A 13,297-nucleotide genomic window follows, 5' to 3' on the forward strand; every position below is an offset into this window, starting at 1 on the left:
GCTTTTATTGTCCTCATTTGTAAGTCGCTTTGGATAAAAGCATCTGCTAAATGACTAAATGTAAATATATATATATATATATATATATATATACACACACACACACTTAAAATAATTTATATAATACATATATACAATTTTTAAGCCAAAATTTCACTTTAAAATGTTCTAGCCTCAACCAAATGACAGATGAATAAAATATTGTGCGAGACTCTTTTAAGATTCCGTACTTATTTTGATATCTCAATATGCACAGTTATATGCATTTTATTTAGCATTTACCATTGTTTTTTTGGCCATTTCCTACCTATTCTTCAGGTCATGACTCACCAGTTAAGAACAACTGCTCTAATCTAACCTTTCGGTTAGGGTCATCCATATTTACGTGGGCTATATATCTAAAGAGAACAAAAAACCCTGTTGTAAAAACGTTATAAATTAACTTGTATTGATTTTCTTCCATTCTTTCTCGGTATGCCAAGGCGATCGATACAATCCCTGCCTGAGTGATGGAGGAATTTGTGCTTGGAATTAGACATCATTGTTTTTTTGTTTTTGTTTTTTTTATCTCATCAGACTTGAAAGAAAACCTCCTTTGATAAGATTATGCAACGACAAATGATGTATTATATAGGCACAGAGGAAGTGTCTTCCATTTCAGTTCTGAAATTTTCTGTGAACTTATTCGACTCACTCTCATGATTATGTTGATAAATATCTGTTCATATTTTATCATCATAACCATCATCGTTTTTGTAGCTGTGGTGCATTGGGTTGTGCACATGCTCTGTGTCTTCATTCCCCATCTCTTGCTTCCGATATGAAGTCTGTACATGTACAGTAAATATATATGCACAGGTCCTCATGTTGATGGTCTGTGGTAGGATCTTATGAAATTAGTCCCACTATAAATAACCCCAGCCACTCTGCTGTTTACCAGCTTCATTTTCAGTGGTATTTAATTTGATTCTCTTTTGTTTATACCCTGACACAAAGGTTAGAATTAAGATCAAAGTAATCATTGCTTCCCTCAAAGCTGTGGTCATGATGAATCGCTGCTTGGTTTGTTGCCAGGGCCTAGAGATATTTTTGTAATAAATCTTTTAAATGGCAGAGCATGAGATTTCCCCAGTGCTCCACAAGGTGGCACTTTGGAGGCTGTTTTCTTAAAGGAATTAATAAATTAAGAATGATGTCACTATTTACTCAGCCTCACATTGTTTCATACCTGTATGATGTTTTTTTCTGTGGAATACAAAAAGGGGATTTGATTGCAGCTCTTTTCGATACAGTTTATCAAGCTCCAAAGAGGAACAAAAAAAGATACATAAAAATATTACAATTTGTGCACTATATTCAAAGCTATTGCATATCTATATAAGACCTGGAATATATCACACAGTCATATGAACTACTTATGGTGTATTTTAGTTCATTTATGGACTGTCTATGCTGTATGAATATTCTTTAAAAAATGTTAAGTTCCACAAAAACAAAAATAACAGTATATGGGTTTGGAACAACATGACCTTCTTCTATTCGTTTATAAAAGAAGAGAAAAAACTAACAAATTCTAACTATAACAGTTAAAGGAATAGTTCACCCATGATAATTTGCTGAAAATACTCAGACCCTCAGACCATCCTAGAGATGAGTTTGTTTCTTCATCAGAACAGATTTAGAGAAATTTATCATTTCATCACTTGCTCAGCAATGGATGCTCTGCAGTGAATGGGTGCCGTCAGAATGAGAGTCCAAACAGCTGATAAAAACATTGCAATAATCCACAAGTAATCATTAAGGCATTTTAACTGTTACTTCTGGCTAAAATACAAGTCCACTATCAATAATATTGGTTCCTCTCATCTGAATCAGGAGAGAAATCTGCACAGATCAAGCACCGTTTACAAGCCAAAACAAATATGCGGGTGGATTTTGATGTGAGAGAAAACAGGGGATGGACTTTTTCACTTGAGGAAGCATGTTATGAGTTATGGACAGCAACGGTTTAGCATTAAAAAAAGTCTTAGTGAGGTATTTGTTTTCTGACAAATGTGCAGATTTTCACTTCACAAGACATTAATATGGACTGGAGTGGATTACTTGATGATCATTGTGATGTCTTTATCAGCTGCTTGAACTCTCATTCTGACGGCACCCATTCACTGCAGAGGATCTATTGCTGGATGAACTATTCCTATAATGTCAGTACATTCACAATTTCATACTTTATCAGTAATTACACTGACTTGATACAATGCTCTTTATAAATCCCTTGATATTTAGGAATTTACAATGAACAATTATGCATTACTATCCAGTCACTTTTAATGTTCCATTCCTCCTCAAAGTAATATTATCATGGCATGTTCACCCAGTTCTTCATGAATTCATATGCCTGAATTCACAGAGTGAAGTAACATGTCTGAATCAGGGAGCCTCAGTGTAGTGAGGGATACCGTGAGTGCGAGGATGCTGGCTTCTTGGGGTGTAGACCGTGCTCATGAGGCTCTGGGATTAGGGACAGGAGGAGGCAGGGGTGGTGCAGGACACATACAGTAAAGTCCATCTGTTAGGACAGGAAACAGATTGCATCCTGCAGCGTGTTGTGCACCATCTAATGGCTCTATCAGCCATGCGTGAGGGACTTTGAATATGGTCATATCAATGTAACTCATTCAGGTGCGTTTAGAGATAAACTGATAGTAAATTCAGAAGATTAGGCATTATACACGCAATGCATGCTTTCATCTTATGATGTAGTATACAGCTCGGTCCAAAGGTTTGAGATCACTGCTTGTATTTTTCTAATTGAATGCAAAGTTTTTGATTACAAATTATATTATGAGCATGAAAAACATGAGTTAAGTAAAAAAAAAAAAAAGTGAATGTTAGAAAGACTAAGCAAGATACTTCTTTCTTTTGCTTTAAAACATGAAAACATGATCATTGTGACAAATTTGCTTTGATTTGTAATGTAGAAGACTTCAATTTAAAATATATATAAAAATAAATACAATATTTTTTTAAATACAATTGTTTTTTTGCCATAGCATTTCTTTCTTTAAAATTACGAAAATACATAATTTTCAAATTTAAATGAAAAAAAAAAATCCATGTGATCTCAGACCTGATCTGTACACGAATCATGGGTAACAACAAATCCCCAATTAACTACTAGTACTATGATGAACTATTACTATTACGAGTAACAGATAATATTATTAAGTGTGCTTGAAAGCTATGCACGCCAGTGATGATCTTCTGCAATATTCAGTGATATTAATGTAACAGATAAAGTCATCTATGTCATAACACAATTCCGATAACAGGATTATATGATACATGATTCAATCTATTTAAAACAAAGTTATTTCACAGCAAACAAAAATATGCATAAAGCATCTATAATATAATATAATATAATATAATATAATATAATATAATATAATATAATATAATATAGATTTTTTTTTTTTATAATGAATGGGAATTGTGAAACTGACCACAGGAACTCCACATTGCCCCGTGTAATATGTAGCTACTTTCGGGACGTATACAGCGTATACAATTGATGGACGTGTGCACTGACCAATGAGCAGAGAGATCACTCTTGGCTAACCAATGGATGAACGAGTAGGCTCTAGACAGCCCCGCCTCTTACAGCAGGTTAGATAGCGCAGCAGTGCATTGAGTAGAACCGCAGTTCTCACGCTGGATACATAGAAAACCATCAGCGAACATGTAGCTGAAAAACACGCCTGTGATCTAAACAGTGCTGATCATCGAGTGTGCGCTGGATACACGGGGGTCAGGGGTGCACCTCGGATCGCTCAAGGGTAAGATGACAGATATTGATGAGAGTTCATGGTCTGATTGTAGCGAATAGAGCTAAAGCAGTAAATCCGAGGGTGGTTCTGGGTAGAAATATTTATCTTCATAACGACAGAAATATAAGAAAGAGGAAACAATCATAGAGATAAATCAGTGTAACTGTAAAGGGATTGCGTAAAGGCTGTGGTCAGGCCTCACATTGCTGTGATTTCCATTCATAGATAAATACAGAACATGTTGAAAAGTGGCCTGATAATGATTCATATTAAAATCATGAATCATGCACAAACTGCTGTGATGTTTGTGTTCTGCAGGCCTTTATGGCATTTACATTGAAATCTCAGTGCACAATGCAGTGCTGTTTGCATTATAGGGGTCTTTGTTGAAATAAAGGGCGGTTTTATTTGATTTAATCTCCAAATATTGCTTTTCATCATTGTTCGTGATATATGATTATGAATTTTGATTGTGACATCTGTCTAGATGGGATTTCCTTATTGGTATTTGATTTAAGATCATGTTGATGTATTATGCAACAGCTATCAAGAAAGCACCAAATAGACAGAGACTGCTAGATTTAGTTTGCTCAGATAATGTCTAATAGTGTTGGTTTGTGATCTGATTTCAGGCTGGAATTGGTCTTTATGGTCTGTGTAAATCAGCTGGCTTCTGTTGAATGTAATAGATCAGTATGTGTGTTCAGTTCTTTCACACTGAACTGTGAGTTAGGATCAAATTCGTGAGATTTCTCAGCAAACGCAGATCAAGGGGAAAAGCCTAAATGGCACATTCCACAAAGAAAGTTCACTTTAGTGTCTTGTGTGGTTGATCTGACGTAAAATTAATAGGTAACACTTTACAATAAGGTTCATTAGTTAACATGAACTGAGAATGAACAATACTTCTACAGCATGTATTCATCTTCGTGTTAATTTCAACGTTACTAATGCATTGTTAAAATCAAAACTTGTGCTTGTTAACATTAGTTAATGCACTGTGAATTAACTTGAACTAACAATGAACGCCTGTATTTTCATTAACTAACATTAACAACGATGAATAAATACTGTAATAAATGTATTGCTCATTGTTCATTCATATTAGTTAATAAATTAACTAACGTTAATGGAACCTTATTGTAAAGTGTTACCAATTAATAATGAAAAGTAGAAATTAATACATTGGAATGGTATAATTTACTCATCTAATATCAAATCAAATTACAAATACAATTAAAATAAAAAAAATAAAATAAACTATATACACACACACACACACATATATATATATATATATATATATATATATATATAGAGAGAGAGAGAGAGAGAGAGAGAGAGTTTATAATAGAAAAGGTACAAATAATGTTATTTCTTAACATTCATAATTTTAGGGAACATGAGGTGATAAAGACCAACCTCTTACTTTACAAAAATGATTTTCTTACTCCGTGTTTTTGTCTTGTTTTCCTCTATAAATGTCTAAACTTTCTTAAATCATGATTACAGGAGAAGCAAAACGACGTAAGATAGTTCTAGTTTTCTGAGTAAAATTGTGAGTTTATGTTTTAAGCATAAACTCAAGTAATTTAGCATCTGAAGTAAACGTATCTTGGCTGTTATGAGTGTTACCTTGGCTTTATTTGAAAAAATATGATTCCCAAGAATGCACACAAACTTCCCAGAATACTGAGTGCTCTGTTTGTTACAGTTTACTTCCTTTTTAATTATAAAATTATAAAAAATATTTATTTATTTGTGGAAAATACTTTGTCATCTAAAGCAGTGTTCCTCAACCAGGGGTCCGTGGACCCCTAGTGGTCCTTGACGTAAGGCCAGGGGGTCCGTATAAAGTAATACAATTATATACATTTTTGTATAAATGTTGTATATTTTGACATGACATGTTCCCATGAAAGAAAAATCCAATATAGCTGATGATATGGCCAAATACTGGACAGGTCAACTAACTTGAATTATACTGCATTTGGTCCTCACAAAGACACAAATGATACATAGATGAGTAAATTTTGTTCTGGGGGTCCTTGAGGATGGTTCTGAATTGGACTGGGGTCCGGTACGCCAAAAGGTTGAGATTCACTGATCTAAAGTATGTTTATTTTACAAAATTATTTTTTAATCCATTTTCAAATGATTTCAAATTTCTTAAATATTAATTAAAATAAATACAATTATATCGGCTTTATATCGGCCATCGGCCACCCGGCTTTCCAAGATATCGGCTGTCAAACAACACATATCGGTCGACCACTAATCTTGATTTAGGAATGTTTAGATGTTTGACAAGAAAAAAAACAAAAAAACAAAAAGGCAATTATAAATAAGAAAATCTTTAGTACGAGGTTGGCCTGTCCCACCTCACGTTATCTAAAATGATGTATGTTAAGAAATAACATTATTTGTGATTTATAAATGATCTGTATTATTTCTATATGGATGTTTTACATTTTTAAACTCGTTCTACAATTGACTTTAATTTCAAGCTCAAACATTTAACCAAAGCTATTGATAAAACAAATTAATTTCTTTAAATGTGAGAATTATAAGTTTAGTGATAATTACAAACCAACATTCGAAATCATGTAGATCAGGAGGGATGTGCTATTCTTAGAAATCATGTTTGCCTGACGATGATCACTTCACTTGCATTGATTGAAGTCATATCTACAGATCAGAACATCCCAGAGACTTGAGCGTGGGCTCTTTTTGCTTTAGAAACCACGCATAACACCCTAGCAACCACATTGCGACACGTTAAAAACCAGAACACCTTAGCAACCAACTAGCAACACACTGACAGACACCCACAACTCTGTAACTTTACATATGCATTTCCAAATTTTCTTTTTTTATTTGTGACGGGGTATGTTTTTCCAGTCGATTGCATGTGTGTTTGTGGCATGTTGGGTGGGGTGCGCTGCATTGCCCTGCAGAAATCCGCTCACTTCACCTCCTGTCACAGTACACACAGCTTTTTATTGTTTTTTGTTTTTTTTTATTTTTCACACACATATTCATACACACCTGGTCCAGCCAGTGAGTCAGCTGCTAATATCCCCCTTTCCGTGGTTTTTTGTTTATCTGGTGGCCTGTGTGACTGAGCTTGACATCATGTGAATAACAGGGATGAGCAGTCATAACTACTGTTATTTGATTCTCTACTGTCGTCTTATTAAAGTAACCCCGTATTCAGCGTCTGGGCGATGACCGAGATACAGTAGTCCTCCCTTTTTTGCTTTTTTTCCATGACCTCACAGTTGTGTGTATGAATGTTTTGGGGCCCGGGGCCTGTTGCAGCTGGTGAGTTTCTGTAATTATTGTCACACTGACAGCTCTCTCCACAGCCTCTCATTAAGATAAGAGAGAGAGAGAATGAATGAGAGAAGGACATTTTGTCTGGGGCCCCAGATCCCGCTGAGCTGAGGGGTCCGGGATCAAGGAGAAAGGGTTGGGGAAAATAGTGAAAGCAGCTATTTATATTTTGCCATTTCCTCCGTTGAGGGGAGAGTCCCCCCATGAGCGGGATTCACAGAAATTGGACGTTGCATATGAGGTCTGCGGGGACCCGTCTCTTTTCTTCACCCCACCGTCCCCAAACGTGCCTGTGGAAGCACAGTGGTCTCATTGAGTCCTCGACCCCCCGCTCTCAGAGCAGCACCTGCTGTTCAGGCGCCTGCAGTGACGTGGCATTGATTTGCCGCACGCTTCTGTCTTTCACTGCTTTTGTCAGTGCAGTCAGCCAAAAGCTACTGCAGTACTACGTTTCTGGGTCTTTAAGTTCACTGAGACTGTGCTTGGCCTGAAATATGGTTTTACTGTGATTCGTTTTTACAAACAAAACTTTGGCTTTTTGAATGCTAATGACTGTGTTTAAATGTTGATAAATATATTTTTAAAATAGATGTAATACATTATCTTAGATTTGAATGTAAAATATATATTTTAAGATGTTTTTATTCCCCCTATCTATTTTCTAAATGAATGTTTTGAGCTTGTTGTGACTGATTCATTCATTTAATTTCCATACGATTCATGTACATTTCATTTTTTTTTTTTATTAATATATTTTAACATTTTAATCTGGTCTTCTGTGTGCAGATTCTTATTTGACTCTCTTGAATTGATTATGTATAAATTGGATGTGTTTTTCCCCCAACCTTTTTTAAAAATGTAATTACATTCATTTGTAGGGATGTAACGATTCATTCAACTCACGATTGAGAAACAGAAATATGTCAAATAATAAAACTAAATTAAAATTTTAAAACAAACCCCAAATCTAATCAAATAAGACAAGAAAATCTCTTCATATAAACAAAGGCTACCTGTGCTTTTTCCATTCAAACTTAGAGGCAACCACTGCTTTTGAATCACAATCCAAACAAAGATGCTGAATACATGCAGCATGAGCAGTTTTTTTTAAATCTAAATTAGATTGTATAATTTGACATTTTAAAACAAAAACAGAATGCTCTGACTTTAGTTTTGTGAAACTATACTACATAAAACATCTGCACGAAACAAAGAGCAGAAGCTCTGAATGAGACGCAGATTCACTTTCTGACTGCAGGAGGCGCTTCTGGAACAGCAGCGATACAGCGTTTCCTTGGTTACCGCTGTAAACAAAGTAGCGTTGTCACGGTACCAAAACTTCAGTATTCGGTACCAATACCAGTGAAAATCCACGGTTCTCGGTACCAAAGCAAAACACAAAAACATGCTAATTAAAAAATGTGACTATACTTTCATTTAATGCAAACTGTGTACATATTTAATTTTGAAGGGCTTTTAAAACCTTCTAGAGTTATTCAGCCAAGAATAACAACCAAGTTAGTTGGTTAAAAAAAAAAAAAGGCCAGAACTGCTTTTCTGACTGATATGACACAAACAATGTTAACCATTTGTACATTCTCTAACGTGCATATTTTAAATTCACAATTCATTTAAAAGCCTCTGGTGTTTAAAAATAATAAATGTCATCATGTCCTCCTGTTTTTTTTACCCTAATAAAAGTTATAGGAGTATTAAATAGTTAATAAAGAAACTTCTTTCTAATGCTCATATTAGCGTTAGCTAGCGCTAATGCTAACGATTAACTACTCTAATAACAGCAATGGTCATTTCAATCCGACATTCACATTAAAATATTGAATAATATTCATAACAGAAGCGGTGTTTCCCACAGACTTGCACAAATCAAATAAGCGCTGCGCTCACAAATGCTGCTCAGACATTACAGGCAAGATGAAATGAAAATGACATCCATAATTTTCTGAAGACAGTCGGTTTCCAGAAGTCAAAGCCTTTTGGAAAATCTATTTGTGGCGGTCAGTTTTGATATTGTGGCGGGCAGCCACAAATAAATCAATGTATGGGAAACACAAATATTAAAAATGTAAATGAAACTTACCTGCTTGAACTCTTTCGTTTGATCTGGGTGTCTGTCTTTAAAGTGTTTTGTTAGTTTGATGTGTTTCCTCATTTTGAGGTTGCCACGTCTCAGTGCTTTTATGAAGAGAGCGCATCTGCACACCTTTAGGATAGCGCATCAAGAACCGAGTTGACCTGGTACCGTTTTCATTTTTTTAGTACCGACTTGGTACCGAAGTACCGGGTCTTTTGACAACAATAAAACAAAGCAGTGCAGCTCTTATGAACGCTGCTTTAATATGAATGATACAGAGATGAGATGAAAAGAAAATACCATCTAAACTTTTCTGAAGACAGTCAGTTCCCCTCAGAGATACATTCATATAAACTCCCACCCCCAAATTGATTCATTTAACATCTCAGCCGATTTGAATCATCACATATTTGTATCGATTTTTAACCGGCTCGCGGTGAATCGTTACATCCCTATTCATTTGATCTAACGTTACCTGCTTGTCTGACTATCTATGTCTACACTCTTAAAAAAAAAAAAAAAAAAAAAAGGTTATTTTTAACCCAAGGCCTATGAAAATATAGGACATAACACATTGTGTCACAATGTTTCATTGTGAAACATTGTGGGTTCATTTTACCCAGCTTAATAGCTTATTTTTTTTACTTCATATATCAATTAATGTTTACAGATGAACTTAAATCCTCTAAACTTGTGTAAAATACTCCACACAACCACTGGTTTGCATGATAACGTCCTTTATTTTCCTTTATTTAGATCATTTACAGCATTGTTTATATTGTTTTTAATAGCCTACGTATGGCATACTTATTGCCTATATTTAAACTCGTTTAACCCTTAAAGACCTAGAACATTTTTGGGGCACCTGACACGTCTGCAATTTTCTTTGTTTCTTAAGACCTATTCTAGCAGGCAGCATCAAGTGTCATATATCATTATAAACAGGATAACTTGAAGTTTCAGTCTAGCTAATTTAAAGTGCCAGTTTTCCTTTTGTTTTCTCTAAGAATGAATGAATTTCCAAAATTTTAAGAAAAACGCAAGCAACAATTTGGTGTTTTTTTACTGTGTGCTCAAACAGAAACTCCTGAAGTTTGGATTTTTTTCTTTAGAAAGTTGTATCTGGGTGTTATAAACTTCCAAATACATTAAACTTCCAAATAAAATTTTGTCTACATATAACATTCCCCAAGCAAGTTATAGCCATTTATTACAATATTGTTAGGCGCTTTTCAGTGAAAAACAGGTCTATTTAGTTTACTAGCAATATAGATGTCTAAAAAACATGTAGGGAGTAAAGAAAATGGAATCAGTGTTATATAATAACAAAACACAGTAAAAAAGTGACTTTTTTTCAGAGAAATATATTTTCAATCTGAGTATGAACAACAAACACAAACCATGCAGCTATTTAGTGAAAACAATTGCACAATTTGTCTTCTGCAACAAAAATACAAACAGTGCAAATGATTCACAAACTACACACAAAATGAGAGAGAAATATACAGAGTGCAACAGAAAAAATAGTGTAAATGATCTTTATGAACTATATAAGAATTATTTACATAATATACATAATATAAATGGATCGATCCGCTGGCTGTATCTGTATCGGAATCGATTTTACCGGGACATCGCCTAGACATAAATTCCAGTACTTTATCCAATACGTACCGCTGTTTCATCCTTGTTTTTGGCTTGTTTTATGTCAAAGTACTCAGTCGTGTGTTTTTCTGGGCTTTTTCAGAGAGTTCTCTCATGCAAATGTGTTCTTTTGTGTTTGTTTTCATGCACGCGTGACAGACTTTACTTTCACTTTGCGTTTGTTCAAATTTACAATGAAAAATCCTAAATGGTGGTTCAAAAGACCAAAACCTATGTTTATTGGTTGAATATGGGACAGTTTGAACCAATCTGGGCACGGGGGTGGGACTAAGCGTCAACAATCGTTCCTGTTTGGCTCAGAGGAACGAAATGCATTGGTTTCTTCTGACGAATCAATGTTGACAAAATATGATGACGTAATCATGTGCGCTGCGGAGAATCTCCGCTTTACAACACTTTTTAAAGCATTCAGATAGGATTAGCGGTTCAAAAGTTATTAAACATTTAAGAACAATAGTTATTTTTAGCCGCGGGTGGCTGTCTCGGTCTTTGAGGGTTAACAAATATTAGAAGTAAAAATGCAACGTTAAACAGAAGTAATTCACGTGTAATCGAGCAGTCTCTGTTATTCTGTTTCCACCGTAACGGCGCTGGAGTCGTGTTCAGCGGGGAACTTCTAACGGACCGCCGCCCTGCTTTTCACTCTAGCCGAAACATGCGGTGACTGCCTCCATAACCTGCCCATAAACAAACAGTAAACAGCTCTGAGGACATATTTTAACATCCAAAGTATTTTTATTCTGTAATCGTTTATATTATGCAAAGCATCAGGCCTTTCCATCACGCGAAAAGAGCAACGCGACACTCGTATGTGACTCTCACCACACGCCTGTATGTTTCTCTGCATTAAAATTTAAACGATATATAGCACAGTTATGATTTTATAGATAAAATAAAATGTACACAAACCTGTATTTTACCGAAGAGATGCATCAATTCGATGGAGCCTACAACTGCTCTCTCCTGAAGAGGATGCAAAATCCCCGCGATAAATAACTCAACCGCTGGGTTACGTCTGACCAGGATCTGAGTAACACTAAAACTACCCAAACACTGAAAAAATAACCCCAAAAATTACCCAAAAGGTTCAACCCAGCATTTGGGTTGAAAAAATAACCCAGGATTTTTTGGAAAATCAAAAACAAAACAAAAGGATTGTTTGTTTTTTATTTCGAAGAAGTACTCTGCTGAAATTGGTGGGGCCCTGTGGAATCCATTTGATTTTTTTCCCCCCCAAATTATTATTTTTTTTCTTCATTTCTTTCTCGCCATTTAAATTTTTCTGGTTTGCTTTTTTCCATTTAAAATTTTCTGGACTCTGTTTTAATGGTCAAATTAAATAGCAATCAAAAAGCATGACTAATTAATTGAAATAAACTTTAATTAACAGTATTACACGTTTAACAAAAATGACATTTTTAGGACCCTATGAAATACATTTTATTTTATTTTACTTTTTTAAAATTCTGTTTTATTTTCTTCAAATTGTGTTTTCCGTTTTGATTTGTCTGGTTTCCATTTTAATGGTTTAAATCACAAAGCATGCTTGAACTCTTTCATTTGATCCGGGTGTCTGTCTTTAAAGTGTTTTGTTAAACCATTTTTTATGACTGGGTTCTGCGATTCTGTCTGCATTTTCAACATCGTAGAAATCATAGGGCCCTTAATTGGTGAAATACATTAATTCATAAATCATGTTTGTTGCATTTTCAGCATTGTTAAAATTTTTGGCAAACAGCCACCATCTTTGGTCCGATTTACAGTAACTACTGTCATGGCAGAGCAACATTTTGAAGAGAATCTTACTTGTTTATATAATTAACTTCCTAACAATGCATTGGTTTAATGGCACAGATTTTAAAGGTAACTCTGTCGTCCTCTGGAGGACTGAGAGTTGTTACAGTCGCAGTAACACAAGAGCGCGTGTTGTGTTAAGTTTGCACAGTGGTACTGCAGGCTTGCTTTGCATTGGTCGTTATTTCTGGGCATATATCACATATAAAACAAGTGTAAGACACTGAAAAGGTGGAAGTATTGTGTATCAGGAAACTGCTGCAATAACCAGATCTGTCCTCACTTACCCGACACGTGTTTCTGTTCTCTGTTTCACAGCAATGCTGTTTGCTTTAGTAAGTCCATGTAGTAAAACCTGCTCAAGCAAACACAAGGAGGCCACAAGGGAGAACGTCTCATGTGTGGCCACTTTCATATCCCGGTGATCGGTTTTTATTTATTTATTTTTTATTTTATTTTTTTTTAATTAAAACAACAAATTGCAACTTTTTTGTTGTATGAAGGTCACATTAGTTTTTACAGATGTGTATTTGGTACTTTTGAAATGTATTTTATATATATATATATATATATATATATA

General features: G+C 34.9%; 1 protein-coding gene across 1 annotated transcript in view; it reads left to right on the forward strand.

Annotated features, from left to right (window-relative positions):
• Positions 1 to 3,684: 3,684 nt before the first annotated feature.
• Positions 3,685 to 13,297, forward strand: part of LOC107683484 (cytoplasmic protein NCK1-like) — a 46,551-nt gene continuing 36,938 nt past the window's right edge. Inside the window, exon 1 of the mRNA XM_016479540.1 lies at positions 3,685 to 3,839. The gene's annotated coding sequence lies outside the window, so the exon portion shown is untranslated. The remainder of the gene's footprint in view (positions 3,840 to 13,297) is intronic.

This window comes from Sinocyclocheilus anshuiensis, unplaced genomic scaffold (genome assembly GCF_001515605.1).
Source record: "Sinocyclocheilus anshuiensis isolate Anshui unplaced genomic scaffold, SAMN03320099.WGS_v1.1 scaffold1451, whole genome shotgun sequence".
NCBI lineage: Eukaryota > Metazoa > Chordata > Actinopteri > Cypriniformes > Cyprinidae > Sinocyclocheilus > Sinocyclocheilus anshuiensis.